Here is a 21,752-nt window from a genome sequence, read left to right on the forward strand (position 1 = left end):
GGCTTCCCTGGTGGCTCAGACAGTAAAGTGTCTGTCTGCAATGCAGGAGACCTGGGTTCGATCCCTGGGTTGGGAGGATCCCCTGGAGAAGGAAATGGCAGCCCACTCCAGTATTCTTGCCTGGAAAATCCCATGGATGGCGGAACCTGGTAGGCTACTGTCCATGGGGTCGTAAAGAGTTGGACACGACTGAGCAACTTCACTTCACTCCAGTCCTACCATACAACTGATAGCGTTGGAATACTGATCCAATAACCAAATTAAAGATGTTTTTAGGACTGCTTTAGATTCTTTGTTTTGCATACTATTAATTCAACTGCAGTTTTTAACTGATTCTATAATGATAATCTAAAACACCTTTTATGCAAAACCTTAAAGGTGACTTTTACGTAAAATTTAGGAAGAATACTTTATTAAATAGAAAAATTATTAAGATACTTGAATTAATTAGCATATAAGGCCACAAAAAAATAAAGATACACGATTTGTGAGAATTCTTTGATGCATTGACACTGCCAGATCTATAATATAGTTATACTTGCTGCTCAACTCTGAGATTTTAAAGATCATTGTATTAATATGTTTTGTATTGTCATGAAAGGGTAATATTTTTTCTAAACTCAGTTTTATATGAAATTATTAGCTCAGGAATGAAATTCAAATTCTCTTTAAGTTTATTGTAAATTAGGAGATGGAGAAGGAATATAACATATATTGAGAGCCTGTTGTTTTACAGATTCCATTTGATTTAATAACCACAGTAAACTTATGATGTCAGCAATGTTATTATAGTTTTCTAGAGGAGGAAACAGAGGCTTATTAACTAATTTGTCTGAGTGATACAACTGGTAGATGGGTGAGGGTGAGGGGAGGGATTTAAATTTGAATCTGTATGACTCCAAAGATGAGGATCTTTTTTCTATTCCATACGTTCCACAGAGTCTGAAACTGTAGTTCGTGTTCATTGCTCAGTCCTAGCTACATTTTTGATATTCCTATTCTTAAACATGTAACATTTACATTTGTTCTCACTTTTTAACAGTTAACGTCTTTATCTTTTTTACTACGGACTGTGGAAAGAGTTTGAGCAGTGTGGCTGAGATCTTGTACATACATCAAGACACTGGGAACTGTTCCATGGTGTTGGGGTGTGTGTGTGTGTGTGTGTGTGTGTGTGTGTGTGTGTGCGTGTGCGTGCGTGTGCACGTGCATGCATGCGTGCATGTTTATACATCATAAGCACATAGACAAGTTCAAGTAGACCTTGTGGACAGGTTAAATACTTCAACAGGCCTTCTGCCTTGGACAAAATCATTTGCTAGGCAGGAAAATGCAATTTTTTTTTTCAGCATTTATTAAGCTTCTAATATAACTTAAAATGAGGCAAATGATTTAGATTTCTCTTCTATGGAAAAGCCTTGGCACTGGCTTCAACAATATAAATTATAATATCTTTATTGTGGATATTGGGAATATGACTCTTCTTTTGTTTTTGTGAAAAGCTTTTTAAAATGTGCCTTAAAGAAAAATTATTAATTTACTGGAAGAAAGTACCAGATGACGCAATTATTTTTAGCTGCTACTGCTGTAACTACTAACGAAGAAAAACTTGGAGAAAATGAGGGGGAGGTATCACTATCATAGCATTTTTTTGTTTATTTGTTGGCTTCTTTTGATTTTTGGAGGGGATGTGGCCTACTGAATAGTTAAACATTATCAGTTCATTGAATCATGATTGAGTGGAACTTAAATTTTCGTTCCCTTATGGTGTTTTTATATAGGCCTGATCTTTTTTTGGAGCATACTCTGAATTTATCACATATGGCCCATATATAGGTTTATTTGACCAACTTATTGTCATTAGAGGCAGTAAGATGTAGCTTTCTGCTTAGCATACTCTTTCGTGTCTTTTATTCTCCTGTGATGATAGTATTTCTAAATTAATATTCTGTTGCTCTTAAAGAAATGAGAGAAAAAGGGGTAAAGAGATGGATTCAACTAAAATACTGCTGTAAAAATGAACACAGGTTACTAGAGCTTCTGTTGGGTTGCTATTATTGATATCTTTTTATCAGTTTAATGTATCAATTCCTAACATATTGTAAGGAGCCTCTTAAGGATTATTACTTAGTGATATTTTAGTTTTCTCATAATGTCCTTATTCTAATACATCATCTACTGAGTAATTTTCTTTAACTCTATAAAGGTTTGTTTCCCATCTGTTTTGTGTTGGATATTGTAATGAGTTCTGGAAATAATGAGATGAATGAGTTTGTTGTGGCTGTCCTCAAGCAACATCTAGTCTGTCCATAAAGACAGATCCATCAGAGTCAACTACATGTGTGTTATTAAGCAATGACAGTTTTCGATTCAGCGAGCATTTAATGAGTGTCTGTCCTGTGACTGGCATAGTGATAGCCTTGAAGATACAAATGTGTCTAAGTCTGCTGCTGCTAAGTCGCTTCATTCGTGTCCGACTCTTAGCGACCCCATGGAGTGCAGCCCACCAGGCCTCTCTGTCCATGGGATTTTTCCAGGCAAGAGTACTGGAATGGGGTGCCATTGCCTTCTCCGTGTCTAAGTCTAAACTGTACATTTAAAAAACTCAGAGACTTCTGGTAAGTGGAGGTGTAAGTATATGGTTTGTTTTGACTATGGCTCTTAGAATTACTTTCATGATTTTGGGAAGTACAGAGAAAGGAGTGGTTACTTGTGTTGGGCTAGGATTAAGAACGGTATTGCTACTACCTGATTTAGGGATTGCTGAAGCGAAAATATGCTTGCCAGCAACGACAAAATAGTAATTTGATGGGACTAAAGAGACACCATGGTAGAGAGAAATCTTTTTCTTCTGTTCTTTCGGTAGCAACACAGACTGTCATGTTAAAGAATTTGGAATTTTTCTTGAAAGTGACATGCAGCTATAAAGAGACTTTAAATGGACTACATTGTTTTCTTAAAACAACAACAAACACTCCAGGAGTGCAAACAGGAAAGGACTAAGGCCAGAGGCCAGACGATTTCTCATTAACAAGATATTTCACTGCTAAGGACCCATGGCTGGCTGGCTGTTTGTTCACAGTTGGCAGGCTATTTGTTCAACTGAATTTCTTCAAGTACCTTTAATTTCCTGGGCTCTGTGAATATAAGGAGACCATGACATAGTCCTTCCCATAGGCATTTTTTTTGGCAGATGGGTGTACCCCTGCCCCGAGGTTGTTAGAGATGATCTTTAGCTATGTTGGACTTATTAAAGACCTTTCTTCAATTTTTCTTCCATACACTTTTTCAGTTAAATTAAGCTTAATTGAGAGTTTCCTAGGTTCATATCTAATGGATGTCTAAAAATTGCATATCTTATTCCTAATGATGAACAGACTATAAAAGACAGAATATAGAAAAAGTGAAATATATATCAAAGTGTTGTGTGCCTATGAATTTGGTTCCTCAGCAGAATCTCATGTTTACCATAGATATATAATGATTAATAAAAAAGAAAATCATTTCAATGAATTCTTGATTTCCTAGCAGGTTTTGTTTTTATTTTCCTAATTCGTAAATACTAAGAGCTCTGTTATGGGAGAGATATTTTGATGGGAAGAATAGTTTGCAAAGACTTTGGAAATCACCCTTAGAGGTGGGACTAATGTGTCCATACCTGACCTCTAGTTATATGTTCATAAACTCCTGATGGTTTTAGCTCTTGACCTGTAGTCCATGTTATTTTCAAAGTCTTAGGATCCTTAAGCATTTTCAAGTCCAGTGACTTTGGTCTTTGAAGTTTTCTCTTAAGACCTGATCTGCTTTCTCAACATCACTAATCAAAATTAGTGGAATGAAAATTAAAACAACAGTTAGACACCAACTCACATCTGTCATAATGTGTGTTATTAAAAAGACAAGAAATAGAAAATGTTGGTGAGGATGTGGAAAAAAGGAAACCTCTTGCACAGTTGGTGGGAAAGCGGTGTAGCCACTGTAAGAAATAGTATGGAGATTGCTCAAAAAGTTCAAAATACAGCTATTAATACCATGTGATCCAGTGATTCTGCTAATGGGTGTTTATCTGAGGAACAAATGCACTAATTAGGAAAGATACCTGTGCCGCTGTGTTCATTGCAGCATATTCACAGTAGCCAAGGGATGGAAGCAGCCTAAGACAAATGGAAAAGGACGTGGTATCTATGTGCAGTGGGATATATCTCAGCCATTACAGAAGAAAGAGATCTTGGCATTAGGAACAGGATGAATAGACCTAGAGGGTATTGAACTAAGTGAAATAAGTCAGAAAAAGAAAGACAAATACTGTATGATTTCACTTACATATGATATAAAAAAATAACAAATGAATAAACAAAATAGAAACAGTTATAGATACAGAGAGCAAACAGGTAGTTGCTAGAGGGGAGGAAATAAATAGACAAGGGAGGTTAAAAGGTACAAACTTCTAACTGCAAAATAAACAAGTGACATGTATGATATGTCTAGTGTGGGAAATACAGTCAGTAACTATGTAATATCTTTGTATTGTAACAGGTCATAACTAGACTTACTGTGGTGATCATTTTAAAATGTATAGAAATATCAAATCACTATCCTATACAACAAGAGCTAACATAGTGTTGCAGGGCAATTGTACTTCAAAACAAAGAAACGCATAGAAAAAAATATCAGGTTTGTTGTTACTAGAGGCAGGAGCGGGAGGGAGAGGTAGTTGGATAGAGGCAGTCAAAAGGTACAAACTTCCAGTTAATGTAAGTAAGTGCTAAGGATGTAATGTACAACACAATTAATATAGTTAACATTGTTGTTAAAGGGTAAATCCTAAGGATTCTCATCACAAGGAAAATATATTTTTTTCTGGTTCTCTTACTTTGTATCTGGGGCTTTTACAGTGGCTCAGTGGTAAAGAACCCGCCTGCCAATGCAGGAGATGCAGGTTTGATCCCTGGGTTGGGGAGATCCCCTGGAGAAGGAAATGGTAACTCACTCTAGTGTTCTTGCCTGGGAAATCCCATGGACAGAGGAGCCTGATGAGCTACAGTCCACGTGGTCACAAAATAGTTGGACATGACTTAGCAACTATACAGCAAGAAATTTTGTATCTATAAGAAAGACAGAGGAACCAGAGATCAAATTGCCAACATCTGCTGGGTCATTGAACAAGCAAAAGAGTTCCAGAATAACATCTACTTCTGCTTTATTTACTACGCCAATGCCTTTGACTGTGTGGATCACAGCAAATTGTGGAAAATTCTGAAAGAGATGGGAATACCAGACCACCTGACCTGCCTCCTGAGAAATCTGTATGCAGATCAAGAAGCTTAGGAGGTAATATGAATTAAGTAAGAAAACATAAAGCTGAATAAAGACTTTCCCAAGAATTAAAAAAAAAAAAGAAGAAGAAGAAGCAACAGTTAGAACTGAATGTGGAACAACAGACTGGTTCCAAATCAGGAAAGGAATATGTGAAGGCTGTATATTGTCACCTTGCTTATTTAATTTATGTGAAGAGTACATCATGCGAAACACTGGGCTGGATGAAACACAACCTGGAATCAAGATTGCTGGGAGAAATATCAATAACCTCAGATACACAGATGACACCACCCTTTTGGCAGAAAGCAAAGAAGAACTAAAGAGCTTATTGACTCTTGATGAAAGTGAAAGAGGAGAGTGAAAAAGTTGGCTGAAAACTCAACATTCAGAAAGCTAAGGTCATGGCATCCAGTCCCATCACTTCATGGCAAATAGATGGGGAAACAATGAAAACAGTGACATACTTTATTTTTTGGGCTCCAAAATCACTGCAGATGGTGACTGCAGCCATGGAATTAAAAGCCACTTGCTCCTTGGAAGAAAATCTATGGCCAACCTAAATAGCATATTGAAAAGCAGAGACTACTTTGCCAACAAAGGTCTGTCTAGTCAGGGCTGTGATTTTTCCAGTAGTCATGTATGGATGTGAGATTTGGACTATAAAGAAAGCTGAGCACCAAAGAATTGATGCTTTTGAACTGTGATGTTAGAGAAGACCCTTGAGAGTCCCTTGGACAGCAAGGATATCCAACCAGTCCATCCTAAAGGAAATCAGTCCTGAATATTCAGTGGAAGGACTGTTACTGAAGCTGAAACTCCAATACTTTGGCCACCTCATGTGAAGAACTGACTCATTTGAAAAGACCCTGATGTTGGGAAGGATTGAAGGTGGGAAGAGAAGGGGATGAGAGAGGATGAGATGGTTGAATGGCATCACCAACGCGATGCGGATAAGTTTGAGTAGGCTCTGGGAGTTGGTGATGGACAAGGAAGTCTGGCTTGTTGCAGTCCCACAGGGTCGCAAAGAGTCTGACACGACTGAGTTACTGAACTGAACTGAACTGATAAGAAATGATGGCTGTTCACTGAACTTATTGTGGTAATCATGTCTTGATGTAATTAAGTGGTCATTATGCTGTACACCCTAAATGTACATAGTGCTCTATGTCAATTATATCTCAGTAAAACTGGAAGAAGAAAAAGAAGACTGGATCTGTTCTGATCATGGGTGGTTTGACTCATTAATAGTTCCAGCATGCATTTGGGAATGCTCACTGGTGTGATGTGATTTTTCTTCTCTCCTTTTAGACTATATTTAAGTGAGTTTTGGTGATAATAAAAACTTACTCAAAAGGTTAGCATAAGCCTACCTGCTAGTGAGGAACACAAGAAATATGGGTTCTGTAAGACACACATTTGTGGTTGAATGCTGGACTTTTGGACAGATAATCCTGAATCCTTATTAATATTCTTGTTTCCAGTGTGCATTTATTGTGTGATTTCGCTTTCCTCACCCCCCAAAACAAGATAGTATCTATACTGTCTAAAATGTAGGCGGTAGAGAAGATGATGGCAGATTATGTAGGAGATAGTGTGTGGAAAGAATTGCTGTTGCTGTATAACACTAAATACCTGAGAACAGCAGTAATGGTGGGTGATGCTTATATCATCGTAAGTCTGGTTCATATTTCCTTATTTTTCAAATTGACATCTCCAGCCAATTTTAAATTGGTTTCCGTGTAAGCCACTGGTTGGACCAATTGCTTTAACTTTGGAAAGAAATTCCATTAGAGATCAGAATATTTAAATGAGGTGAATACCTGCTCAAGATTTAGTTGTAAAATTAGAAGTACTTAATTGCATAGGGTTTGACACAACCTATTCATAACTGAGAGTCACAGTAGAAAAAATATCAGGAGACATGAGGAGAAAAAAAACTCTAAAAAGTCATACAGAAAGATATGTTTGTATGTATATGTCTGATGTTTTGCCAAAAACACATACAACTCCGATGTGTTGAGTAATTAATTCACTGAGGTAGTTTTAGAGGTTCTAGTTATTAAATTTTCTGTTTAATTCCTAACATTACCCCCAATTTTAAAAGACTGTAAAGGGAAGGGACTATTATTATTGAGATTTATTAAGAGTAGGAAAATAAGAACTTAAGTTTTAGATTTAGGATAGTGTGATTCTGTGTTTCTTTGTAATTTAAAAAAGTGTTCGATAAGTTTTCAGCTGTTAGACACTTTAGAATATATTCATGGTAAGCACAGTGTTATAGAATTAATGTGACAAATTTCAATTCTACAGGTGCTTATATATGATTTAGGTGAACCCATTAAAATAAAGACTATTTAAATTTATAATTATATTTAAAATACCTAGTTAGAAATGTAAGTGGATTCCACCATTGCTGAGGGAACAGATTTCCTTTTACAAGTTCTAGCCAACTGGGTTATTTGTCATTTTGTTTCACTCTTCAATATAAAATTTTAGAATTCAGATAAAAATCACCTGCAGTAGATGGCAAATTAGTTTTATGTCATGGAACTCTGCCATTACTGAGGAAACACTGTTAAAAACATAAGTCAAATAGAACTTAAAAATAATAACATTTTTCTTCTGCTTTTGTTATATTGTGAAGTTGGATACTTTTAGAAAAAGCTGAAATGTAGGCAACACTACTGAAAGGGAGGAGAAGAAGGCTTCTGATAACTTTATTTGAATTCCTCTTTGTAACTTAAATCAGTGAAGAAAATGGCTTCCTCGGAGTCAATTTTTCTGATATATAATTGGTTAGTGTAGAGATTAAATTACGAGTGTCACATTTAATTTAAAACCAAAGAGAGAAATAGCATTATCACCAAGCCTGTGCTCTTTTGTGAATGTCAAGTGCAACTTGTTGAAGGTCTTTTGAAAAACATGAAGACTTTGTGCATTAGTTATGCATGCCTGGAGCACCTACCGGTTTGGCATACAGATGCCAAGTACACTATTGATCTGCACTGTTTTTAATGCAGGTTGGCTCTTGGAATGATGCTGTCTCTATTTTCCATTCGAGCCGAATGAGCCTGTGCTTTGGAATGGATCCAAAGCCCCAGAAAGTTTGCTTAGAGACAGCATTCTTGCCTAGGAAGTCGGTGTTCACTTCCCCTAAGTTTGGGGTTTACCTAGTAACAGCAGAGTTTCTAGAGAGGGCTTTTCTCTCAATGCTGCATTTTTCTCCTCAAATCTTGGTTTTCCTTAGGAAGCAGGTGTCTTCTTGTTAGTACAGTGCTACACAACTGAGAATGTTAACAGTTGTTAGTCTGCTTGTTTCTGTTCTCTTCTTAGCTTTTCCATAAGTTTTTGGGAGTGTTAGTAGGGTTCATTCACAGAAAGTTCTTACTTAGTTCCTAGCACAAGTCAGTCATCAGTAGGGCTGGTGGGGAGTGTATTTTCATTAGAGAGATGAGGGGATTGAGATGCAGAAATATCATCTCCTTAGTCTAGAGACATCATTGGGCCTCCTACACAGTGGCGTTTTAGGAATACACACAGGTCATTCTTGTTTCTTTAACTGCTTGTCATGCCTCGATCGCTCCAAAGTTAAAAGTCCAACCACCAGAGTCACTGGACAGTCAGTGTTTCTTGGCATCTTAGGCAAAATCTGTGAGAATGAATAAAAAAGATAAAATTAAAAAAATCATCAGTAGATCTTTTGTCAGTGTTCTTCTGATTAATCTTTGGTTATTCAGCTATTTCTATCATTGTTGTCATCATCATCATCACTTTTCACTTCTCTGGTTGAACAGAATTTAAAGTGATGTGTGAGAGTGGATGGAGTTTCTGGCAAAGGATCATTGGCAATAGTAAATTCATAATGTTGCCAGTGCGTGGAAGGAAGCATCCCTGTCTTTTTAATTCAAGTCCATTTACCTTTGGTGGTTATGCTGGATAACCTGGCCCAAGGCACCAGCTAAAGGGCTAAAATATAATTGGTTTAGTTCCACTTTACGTTTAGCACTGGCTCAACTGTTCTCTCAGGAGACGAGCATTATATCATTTTTATCTGCAGAGAGGAGTTGATTTTTGCCGATTGCACCACAGAGAATATTTGAGCAAAATGTTTAGTAGCTTAATATAGCTCAGCAGTCCATCTGTTTTGTAAGTAATTTTAATTAAAAGGAAGAGGGACAGAATTAAAGCATACCATTGTTAGACATTACTTTCATCTTTTAGTTTGCTTGTTTAGCCTGGTGAACATGTTTTAGTAATTTTACTCATTCCCAAGTTTCTACTCTGCTCACTGCATTGGATATTGGGTAGAGTTTAATATTTGCCATGTGATATGTTGCAGCAGTTAAATAGTAACAGTTTTATTAGTAATTCTCAAAGACCATCATATTTAATACTAATTTTATTTAAAGTAAAACTGTATTATGAGCCTAGAGGCAAGGGGATATGCCTGTTTAGGAGAGAGAAGTAAGAAAAAGTTTTTCTCTTCAAATAATAGTATATATGGGACAAAGCAAGGTAATTTGCATTCATTTTCACTTTCAAAAATCATACTTTGCATTAATAAATGTTTCTTAAACGACTTAAATTTTCATTGATTGATTGACTCCCCTTTCAGTTTTCTCTGGATTGTCTGAAAAATTCAAAGAAGATTATTATGGCCCCCTTGTGGTGAAATAATGTAAAATTTTTCAAGATTGAAAAATAGCTATCTTTTTCTAAAAAAAAAAAAAAATTCTTGAAAAACTTTTGATGGATAATAAAGACACAAATTCATTGAACATATATTTAACTAACATATGGCCAGATATTTAATTTTTATATATTAATAGTACAAATATATATGTTTATATATGTGTTAATTGTTAATGCTTATGTGAATGTAATATCTGGATAATTACATTCCTTACATCACCTTCTGTGATATTTTAGTGTAGGTATATTAATAAGGTAGTTTAAAAAGATGTCTCACATGATGAATCTGCTAGCTATATATTATTTAATACTTAAAAACTTAATAAAATTGTAGCATGTGAAACATCATATGTATATGCTTTTGGTAATTAAGTCTTAACATTTTAATTAAAACAATTATCTAATTTTTCATATAATCCTATTTTATCATTGATTAGAAGAAGCATTTTGAACCATTTCTAAGAAAATAAACATTAAGAAAAGTAAATTTTTGAAGTTTTTTCTCCTGTGTACAGTGTGTGCTTTATGTTTTACAAAAGGATTCAAGAGGTTAACATCAGGAGGCATCTTAATATATTCATTATTTATCTTAACATATCATCTTAATATATACATTATTTTAATATATCTTAATGCATATTTCAATTAATAATTAATTGTAAATGGAACAAGCAGTTGTTCTTATCACAGTGTAATGAGGCTTTAAACTATTTATACTGAGAACATTTACTGATATGAAGAGTTTGTGTCCTACCTTTTGGAAATGACTATACATAGAAAAAATTATCTAGATTTGGGCCAACTGCTCTCTAAAATAGATGTGAAAGGTTATGTAAGATTGTTACATGTATAAATCTTTCTACTTAAAATATGAAAACAGATGGTAGTGAACTAAGCAGGAATAAATCATGTTATGCAAATATAACTACTATCTCTGAGTTGTTTTAGTGAAACATAATCTTTTTGGTTTTGGTGTGATTGTAAGAGTGGAAGGGAAAAATAGAACCTGCAAATGTGTAGTATGTGCCAGTGATAGACTTTCAGAGGCTGTCCCGATCAGTGCCAATTTGGTATTACTATTTTCATCAAGTCTGCTTTACTTGATCTCAGGGGATAAATTTCTGTCTTCAGTGAAGAAATGAAAGAGCTAGCAGAAATTAAATGGATACTTCAATAAAGGTCACAAAGAATTTATCAGAGCTTTGCTAGATTAAAAAATGTCTGTGAAGGCAAAACTAATCTCTGGTGTTAGAGCACAAGGGACATTTCTGAGATGCTGGTGATTTGGTTTTGATGTGAATGCATCATGAGTACTTCCTTCTTGTTCAAATCATTATACTTGATACACTTTTCTGTATGGATACTATTTTTCAACAGTAAACTAACTTGAAAAGGGAAAAAAGAATATTTGTGAGCACCTGAGGAAAATTCTGGAAATGTTTGTGTTCTAAAATATTGATATGTTAAGGATAAAATGTTTTCTGGAACATACTTTTATGATGAATTTAGTTTAAGATGCTTTAGAATTAGTTCTTTCATCTAAGATAAATTTTATGAAGGGTTTTATTTTCTATAAGTAGAAGTCAGGAAAGAAAAAGTTTTCGTCTAAATGTCATCTAAATTAATTGCTTCCATGTTGTAAGAAATTACCTACCTGATTTCAAATATTTCAGGATTTCTGCTTGAAAGCAATCCTGAAGCATATATATTAGTTTTAGTCTTTTCCGTGTGAATTTGTGATGTTATAATAGAAACCAAGTGCATTACCCTGAATTTTGTACAAGTGAGAGCAGTTACAATATGCTTTGCAGCTTTTGACAACACATGAGAAGGTCTATAACATAAGGTCTGGTACATGATATGTTTTCAATAAAAGTTGGTATATTCTTTTTTTTTTTCCTTATGGATATCTTATCTCAATCTACAGTTAGAAGTGTGTGGATTATCTGATTTGCTGGCAACACAAAGAGGGGACGTGTTACTTTAAAACATATATCACTTTATGAAAGCATTAGCCAGATGAAAAATCCTTATGTTGTAGATGATATGTATCATTGTGATGGGAACTGGGGCTAAATGATTGTGGTATCTTAATTTGAGGTGCTACTTTATTTTAAATTTTAACAATAGGACAATTTAAATTTGTAATACTGGCAAAAATATTTTAGAAATAAAAAATGTATTTTCTTTGGCCTCATATTCCTGTTGCTGGGTATTTGTCCTCAAAAAATAGTTTATAAAGTAGGAAAAGGGCTAGAAAGCCACAAACACAGAATAGTAGAAAGTTGTTCAAAATTTAAATATCACTCAATAATAGAGTATTTATAATTTTAACGTTTTTAGTGAGTAGAGTTTTATATTTTACAAAAAAATACTATACGATGTTTGTTTCAATACAGACAGCGTGTCATGGGGTAAAGGAAAAGTTTAAAAGTGTATGCACATGTACATCATGATTTATTAGAATTGTACAGCTGAATAAAGACTGTAAGCATTAGGAAAAGTACAAACATCTCTCGGGCTAAAGTGGTGGAATTAGGGGTGATAATGTTCCTCTATCATTGTTATTTTCATTCTTTTCACTTGGGCACGATCAGGTGGAGAGCGAGAGTACATAATAAACTTCAGAGCACTTGCTTTTTAATTAGACCAATGACATTTTTCTTGTCACACTGGTATCTATTTATCTTACAATGTAGTTTTGGTTTTTGGTGGTAGTATATTGAAATCTTACAAAATTGAAGTGTTTTGCTACAGGGTTCTTTCTCTGGTTCTCCCCAAAACATGTTAGTGGCAATCTGACCTAACCATCTCTTGAGGTGAAGTGAAGTGAAGTCACTCAGTCCTGTCCAACTCTTTGCGACCCCATGGACTGTAGCCTGCCAGGCTCCTCCGTCTATGGAATTTTCCAGGCAAGAATACTGGAGTGGGTTGCCATTTCCTTCTCCAGGGGATCTTCCCAACCCAGGGATCGAATCCTGGTCTCCCGCATTGCAGGCATACTCCTTACCCTCTGAGCTATCATCTCTTAGCAAATGTAAAAGATTAATGCCAGTTATTTAATAGGCACAGTTAATGTGGCAACAAATGTGAATCGAAGCTTCCAGGTTTGGTGGCTCACTTGCATTTCTGACTTCTCCTTCTTGTGCCGGGTTCTAGCTACATTGATCTTAAGCAGAATCTCCCTCCATCCAGCCTTGGGGTTGGAGAGCTCTTACACATATCATAGGTGAGCAGTTTATGTAACCAGAGTGGTAAAATGCAAACAATTACTTTTCTTCTTCTTTTGGTTCAAGTCCTTTCCAGTCTTCCGCTGTGGCAGGGTCTCTGCACTTTGCATTGCGGCCTGAAGCACAACAACAAAAGGCAAGCTGGGGAGGCAGATTTAAGTAATTTTATCAAGTGTCCTACCTCTTCATTAAAAGAACATTTCAAGGGGAACATTTGCTGATGTTTCTTTTTGAGGATTCATTTATTTTATAAGCATTGAACCAGAGCCTTCTACGTGTTGGAGGTATAAATGTAGGAATATAAAGATGAATTTGACCTGGTCCCTACCTCAAGTAGCTTATATAAGGGAGAAGTTTGTCCTGCTTAATTTTAAGATTCTCTAAAATGGAAGCAGCTTCTTTTCTTTTTATACTATATAAAAAGTAAGCCAAGGATGCTTTTATTATACTGGTATTCTTGGATAAATTTATTTCCAGTAGATGTAAATTATTTTATTTCACAAAAGCTAGTCTGTATATTTCTAGAAGTAAAACTGGCATACTATCTGCAGGGTTTTTCTTTCTGTTTTTTTTCAGAAGTAAAAGTTTAAAGCAGTGTTTTCAAACAACAATAGCATGATAGAGAATACAAGATGGGGGTTTTATCAATTCAAACACTAAATTTCTTCCTTTAGTTTTAATTGCAAGCCAGTACATGGTTTCCATGATTTATTTTCTAAATTAGAGACCAACTTTTATATCTATCAAAGTGAGACATATGTATACACTATAATCTTGCAGCTCTTAGATACATTTCTTGGTAGAAATATGTAGGTTCCCACAAGACACACACTGCAGTACTTACTGTCGTTCAGTCCCTAAGTCATGTCTGACTGTTTGCGACCCCGTGGACTGCAGCACACCAGGCTTCCCTGTCTTTCACTTACACGAATATAAGAATGTAACAGTGCAAGAATGTTCATAGCAGTGCTATTTTTAAAAAATTTTATTGAAGTATAGTTGATTTACAATGTGGTTTTTAATTTCTGCTGTAGAGCAAAGTGACTCAGTTATACATGTATACATAAATTCTTTTTTTTTTTTTTTTAACTTTATTTTACTTTACAATACTGTATTGGTTTTGCCATACATTGACATGAATCCACCACGGGGGTACATGAGTTCCCAATCCTGAACACCCCTCCCACCTCCCACCCCATATCATCTCTCTGGATCATCCCTGTGCACCAGCCCCAAGCATCCTGTATCCTGCATTGAACATAGACTGGCGATTCGTTTCTTACATGATAGGATAAATGTTTCAGTGCCATTCTCCCAAATCAAAAAATATGGAACGCTTCACGAATTTGCGTGTCATCCTTGCGCAGGGGCCATGCTAATCTTCTCTGTATCGTTCCAATTTTAGTATATGTGCTGCCGAAGCGAGCACTACATAGATTCTTTTTCATATTCTTTTCCATTATGGTTTATCACAGGGTAGTGAATATAGTTCCCTGTGCTCTACAGTAGGACTGTTGTTTATCCATCCTATATCTGATAGTTTGCGTGTGCTAATCCCAAACTTCCAATCCTTCCCTTCCTCACACTTCTCCTCCTTGGCAACCAAAAGCCTGTTTTCTAGATCTCTGAGTCTGTTTCTTTTTTTTCCTTTCATAGATATGTTCGTTCGTGTTGTATGTTAGATTCCACATATAAGTGGTGCTATTTAGTATTTGTCTTACCCTGTCTGATTTACTTTGCTGCTAAGTCACTTCAGTCGTGTCCGACTCTGTGCAACCCCATAGACCCCATAGACGGCAGCCCACCAGGCTCCCCCGTCCCTGGGATTCTCCAGGCAAGAACATTGGAGTGGGTTGCCATTTCCTTCTCCAATGCATGACAGTGAAGTCGCTCAGTACTTTACTGTTAAAGTAATCTCTACGTCCATCCATGTTGCTGCAGATGGTGCTATTTTATTCTTTTCAATGGCGGAGTAATATTCCATCGTATATATATACCACGTCTTTCTTATCCATTTATCTGTCAATGGACATTTAGGTGTTTCCATGTCTTGGCTATTGTAAATAGTGATCAGCACTATTTTTAGTAGCACCAAACTGGAAGCTACTCAAATGTCCATCGACAGTAAAAATAGAAGCATAAACTGTGGTACATTTATGACATGGGAATATGATATGGCAGTGAAAATATGCTATAATAAGGACAAAACTGAAACATAGCCTTAAGTGAAGAAAGCTGGACACCACAAGTGGATACTTTTCCCTAATTCCATCCATATCAATAAAATATCAAGCAAGCCAAGCTGCACTGGGATTAGCAGTTAGCATGGAAGCTACTCTGGGGGAAACTCTAGTGCCTGGAAAGGAGTGCAAAGGAGGGTATTTGGGGGCTGCTCAGAACGTGGAGTGTTTTCACCTCAGAGCTCATTACACAGGTGTGTTTGTTATTGTTGTTCAGTTGGTAAGTAGTTGCTGACTCTGGAACCCCATGAACTGTAGCATGCCAGGCTTTCCTGTCTTTCACCTACTCCTGAAGTTTGCTCACACCCTTGTCTATTGATTCAGTGATGCTATCTAACCATCTCATCCTCTGTCGCACCCTTCTCCTCCTCCCTCAGTCCTTTCCAGTATCAGGGTCTTTTCTGATGAATTGGCTTTTTGCATCAGGTGGCCAAAGTATTGGAGCTTCAGTGTCAGTCCTTCCAATGAATATTTAGGGTTTATTTCTTTTAGGATTGATTGACTGTTTTGATCTCCTTGCAGTCTAAGGAACTCTCAAGAGTCTTCTCCAATACCACAATTCAAAGGCATCAATTCTTCAGTGTTCAGCTGTCTTTATGGTCCTACTCTCACATCCATACTTGACTACTAGAAAAACCATAGCTTTGGTTTATAAAAATTCATTGAGTTTGATGCTTCGGAGATATGACTTTCTACGTGTATGTTGTCCTTCCACGCAGAGTTTAAATGAATGGATGGAAAAATGTAACAGGAAATCGAGCTGTGTTCCTAGCCTTTATGCTACTCATCCACTGAACTCTGGAAGTAAATGAAGACCTTGCCTGTTCGAAAAGACAGAGGCTGTCTATTCTGAGCTTTATATGGCAGCCACCATCACTTGTACTTGGCCTAGATACAGGGGCAAGAAGAGGAGTGGGGCAGCATTACAAAAAAGAGTGGAAGGGCTTAGAGTGTTCTGTGATCGGAAGATGTTGGCAAGGGGAAGCTACGGAGGACTGTCCAGATGTGGGGCATCTTATGTGATTGGTTGGGCACACCAATGGCTTTCTTTGGTTGATCCTGAGTTGCAGTACAGGGCAAGAGTATAGAGATGCTGGCAGAACTTTGACCAAGTTCTGACAGTGCTGAGCAAGTTGCTGCAGAATTGTAGTGTGGTTTCCCAAGTTGGTTGCTTCAGAAGTTGTGAGTCAGAGCTCTGTTGTCATATAGGGTCTGAGAGGGTCTCATCAAAGAAGGAGCCATGTGCAAGTGGAATCTTCACACACAGGATTAAAGAAAGTGATGTGCCCTTCCAGAGCCTCACAGTTGGTGTACTTTGGATCTAAGCCTTAGTCACTTGTATTTGTGGGGCTAGACGTTTTCCTCAAAGTAGTTAGACTGTGAGAAAACAACCACCGAGTAATCTAAGTCCATACACACTGAACTAATTTAAGAAATTTCTAATGGAAAGACTATTTATGTAAACTGGCAAACATATCTTCTTAAGCAATTGGTCATTCCCTTTTTTGATGATGAATTTGTTCAGAGAGTCGTTAGATGCTACAAAAAGAAAAAAAAAAAAAAAAAAAAGCAGCAGCAGCATCCAGGATTCCCAGTGATGATATATTTAGAATGGCGGTTTTTAATCTCTCTGATAGCAGAATCAAGAGGGAGCTTTGAAAACTGTCATGTTCCTGGTCATACCAGCAGAGAAATACCAGTGCAACTGATAGTGTGTGGGACCCAGGTATTACTATTTTTTTTAAAAGATCCCTTTTTGTTTTTAGTGTGGCTAGTATTGACCACTAAACCACCTGTTTAGAGCAAAGGTTGCAAAATTAATAATTTGTTGCTGTTGTTCAGTTGCTAAGTCATGTCTGACTCTTTGCAACCCCATGGACTGCAGCACACTGTGCTTCCCTGTCCTTCACTGTCTCCCGGAGTTTGCTCAAACTCATGTCCATTGAGTCGGTGATCAGTAGATTGCCATTCAACCATCTTATCCTCTGTTGTCCCCTTCTCCTCCTGCCCTCAATCCTTCCCAGTATCAGGGTCTTTTCCAGTGAGTTAGCTCTTTGCATCAGATGATCAAAGTATTAGAGCTTCATCATCAGTCCTTCCAATGATTATTCAGGGTTGATTTCCTTTAGTATTGACTGGTTTGATCTCCTTGCTGTCCCGGGAACACTCAAGAGTCTTCTCCAACACTGTAGTTTTAAAGCATCAGTTCTTCGGTGCACAGCCTTTTTTATGGTCCACCTCTCACATTTGTACCTGACTTTTGGAAAAAACTTAGCTCTCACTGTATGGACTTTTGTTGAAAGTGATGTCTCTGCTTCTTAATATGCTGTCTAGGACTTCCCTAGTGGCTCAGACGGTAAAAGCGTCTGCTTACAATGTGGGAGACCTGGGTTCGATCCCTGGCTTGGGACGATACTCTGGAGAAGGAAATGGCAACCCACTCCAGTACTCTTGCCTGGAAAATCCCATGGACAGAGGAGCCTGGTAGGTTACAGTCCATGGGGTCACAAAGAGTCGGACACGACTGAGCAATTTCACTCACTTCACTAGGTTTGTCATAGATTTTCTTCCAAGGAGGAAATGTCTTTTGATTTCATGGCTACAGTCACAGTCCATAGTGATTTTAGAGCCCAAGGAAATGAAATCTGTCACTGTTTCCATTTTTTTTCCTCATTTGCTTGCCATGAAGTGACAGGACTGGATGATCTTAGTATTTTGAATGTTAAGTTTTAAGCCACCTTTTTCATGCTCCTCTTTCATCATCGTTCAGAGACTCGTTAGTTCCTCTTCGCTTTCTGCCATTAAGGTGGTATCATCTGCATATCTGAGGTAATTGATATATCTTCTAGCAGTATTTATTTCAGCTTGTGATTCATCCAGCCCAGGATTTCACATGATGTACTGGGGGCTTCCCTGGTGGCTCAGATGATAAAAGAATCTGCCTGTAGGGCGAGAGACCCAGGTCTTACCCCTGGGTTGGGAAGATCCCCTGGAGAAGGAAGAGGGTACCCACTCTCATAGTCTTGCCTGGAGAATTCCATGGACAGAGGAGCCTGGCAGGCTATGAAGTCCATGAGGTCAGAGAGTCAGACATGACTGAGCAACTAACACACTCTACATATAAGTTAAATAAGCAGGGTGATATTATACAGCCTTGTCGTACTCCTTTCCCAAGTTGGAACCAGTCTGTTCCATCTCCAGTTTTAAATGTTGCTTCTCAACTTGCATACACAGATTTTTCAGGAGGCAAGTAAAGCGATCTAGCATTCCCATCTCTAAGAATTTTCCACTGTTGGTTGCGATCCACAACTCTTAAGTCTAAGGCTTTAGAGTAGTCAGTGAAGCAGAAGTAGATGTGTTTTTCTGCAAATCCCTTGCCTTCTCTATGATCCAACGGATGTTGGCAATTTGATCTCTGGCTCCTCTGCCTTTTCTAAATCCAGCTTGAATATCTGGAGGTTCTCAGTTCACGTACTGTTGGAGCCCCGTTTAAAGAATGTTGACATTACTTTGCTAGTGTGAGATGAGTGCAGTTGTGCAGTAGTTTAAATATTCTTTTGCATTGCCTTTCTTTAGGATTGGAATGAAAACTGACCTTCCAGTCCTGTGGCCACTGCTGAGTTTTCCAAATTTGCCGGCATATTGAGTGCAGCATTTTCACAACATCATCTTTTAGGATTTGAAATAGTTCAGCTGGAATTCCATCACCTCCACTAGCTTTGTTCATAGTAAATGCTTTCTAAGGCCCACTTGACTTTGCATTCCAGAGTGTCTGGTTCTGGGTGTGTCATAGTAATTCCTGGTTTTCTATCCAGTGTTTTACATACACTCTTTTATTAAATTATCACCAGCATCCATTAAGATAGTTGTTGTTACCTTGTTTTTCAAGATGTGGGAACTGAAATTCATAGTAACTAAATAATTTGCCTGTAGCAATTAAATAATTAATGTGAAGTCACAAAACTATAGGTACATGAGCCCTTATTTATAGAGAGCTATTTACTGAACTCCCGTAACCCAGTATTAAACACAGTGCAATTGACATTTCACTGTGTTTAATCTTGGGTGCTGGGAAGTTTAATATAATAGCTTATTCATTTGTATATATTCATCTATATAGTTTCTCTGTAAAAATTTTAGAAGTATTCTAAACTCTAGCCCTCAAAATTTCAGATAAAGAATTACGAAACAGGAATAAGAACGGAATCAGATCTAACCAGATCCAGAGGAATCCCTCATAATCCTAGGCCATATACTGCTATCATGTGATGTTTTTATTAAGTTGTGTTATCTAATACATTTTCTTCATCATTTTAGGAACATGTTTATCTAGAGAACCCAAACCAGTCCCTATTACTGACAGGCCTATAATTTCTGGTTCAGAAGAGATCTTAATAGCTTTCTAAACCAATAACCAGTCAGATACTTGATGCAATTTAATCTTCTCAGTACTCAAAACCTATCCTAGAGCCTTTGCCAGAATCAATAGCAAACTCTCAACTTTGTAGTTTATACAATTTATTTTTTCATACTTTTGGAGATCAGTTGCACTTGTATATCTCAGCGTTTAAAGACCTTTTCCTATTCTTTGTGAGCCATGTAAGACGATGATGTATTTTTGGCTGGGTCATTTTTAACTTTTTCCAACCTTTCAAACCAAAGGTCCTGAGCTCTTTCAGTATGAATAAGTTTGCTGCCACAAAGGTGGGGGAGGGACACTATTTTATCATTTTTTCAACTCTTTATATCCTAGAGACTGTATGTAGCTCTAGAGCAACATCTTTCAATTTTATTAATCTGTATTCAAGTTTTTTTTTTTTAAGGTAGTTTTAATTTTTAGCATGAAATTTCAGGAGCAAATCATTCCAAGGTAGTCTAAAATTTTTCATTGTCCTTGTGCAGATAAGAATTGTAATATTTTATGTGTTTTATAGAATGCAAAGTGAAAACCTCCTAAAATAGTTTTTATACTACAAGTTAAACTGAGCACTGCATCTGGTTCAAGTGATTCTTCATTTAGAAGGACTAAATGAAGGACTAAAAGATGTAGTATATAATGAAGTATAGAAACATACAATTTGGGAGTTAAATGAGAAGTGCAGAATAACAGTTAAGATAGTTTCGCTGTCTAATATTATAGGAGTAAGCTCCTGAATCTCATATTTCTTCTTCCTTTAGGATATTCTTTTCTGTTTTTTGGTCTATTGCTACTGCTTAGTCATTTCAGTTGTGTCCGATGAATCTGTTCTGATTTCTAATATGATGGATAATTGAAGGTATCCTTTCCTTATCTGTACTCAGAAAGCCTGCTCCATTGTCCCTGTAGCTCAGCTGTTTTTTAATCGATCCCTCTGAAGAGATCATATGCTAGCAGAATGACAGAATGTCTCAGAGTCTGCACACTTGTCTGGGAACTAAATCAGTTCTTCCCTTTCTCCAAAAGAATGTGTAATAGGAAAAGCCTTTGACCCAGAAAGGAGGTCTAGGTAATAATCCTTTACCTCATTTAAAATGCACTTCAGTAGCCTTCCTTTCAATCTCTTGTGAGGACAAATGAGAAAATATGTGTGAAATGCCCAGCAGAGTGTGCGTCAGCTCTCAGTAAATGGTGGTTGGTGAGTTGTGGAGGCCATTGTTGGCATGTTGGTGACTGCATTTTGAGCTGTTCATATTTCTTAAATCAATGAGAATCAGTGAGTCTTTGGTGTAAGAAAGTCAGTTGGACTCTTATTCACCTGTACTTTTCAAAAGATGTCTAAGAAGGACTGACCACCTAGTAAACCAACTAAACAACTACCTAGGACATGACTTTTTAAATATAATTATATATTTTGTATTAAAACAACACTAAAGTAGAATTATGATGGATCTTTAAACATGTGTTTTGCATTTGGGAATTGGTTTCATTTTAAATGATGAATAAACTGTTATCTTTATAGCACTTAATTTCTCTACAAACCTTAGACCTATTTTAAGTCTGTATCTGCATGGAGAGCCATGATAAATATGCATGGGTGCTCAGTTAAACGGGTCATTGTCAGCCATTTCAGAAATACACTTACATTGATAGAAAATAGGATCAGAAGGACTATCTCTGTCTATTGAACACAATGATAAATTCGCAATTTAAAAACTGTGCTCTGGTAGAGGATGAGCTGATATTCCTTTATGTAGGTTGACTTAAACCCAAACAGAAACCTTGGTTGCAAGTCTTATAAAACTTCTCTTCCATATATTTGCATATGCATGTGTATGCATATAAAATACACCA

At 36.8% G+C, this 21,752-nt stretch overlaps 1 protein-coding gene and 1 non-coding gene across 2 annotated transcripts in view; one reads left to right on the forward strand and one right to left on the reverse strand.

The window, feature by feature from the left end:
- Positions 1–21,752, forward strand: part of CACNA2D1 (calcium voltage-gated channel auxiliary subunit alpha2delta 1) — a 532,663-nt gene that overhangs the window by 213,451 nt on the left and 297,460 nt on the right. The gene's annotated exons all lie outside the window — the stretch shown is intronic.
- Positions 14,564–14,670, reverse strand: LOC128047107 (U6 spliceosomal RNA). The gene has a single exon (XR_008199296.1). It is a non-coding gene; the product is annotated as a U6 spliceosomal RNA (small nuclear RNA).

The sequence above is a fragment of the Budorcas taxicolor genome, chromosome 4, assembly GCF_023091745.1.
Source record: "Budorcas taxicolor isolate Tak-1 chromosome 4, Takin1.1, whole genome shotgun sequence".
Classification (NCBI taxonomy): Eukaryota; Metazoa; Chordata; class Mammalia; order Artiodactyla; family Bovidae; genus Budorcas; species Budorcas taxicolor.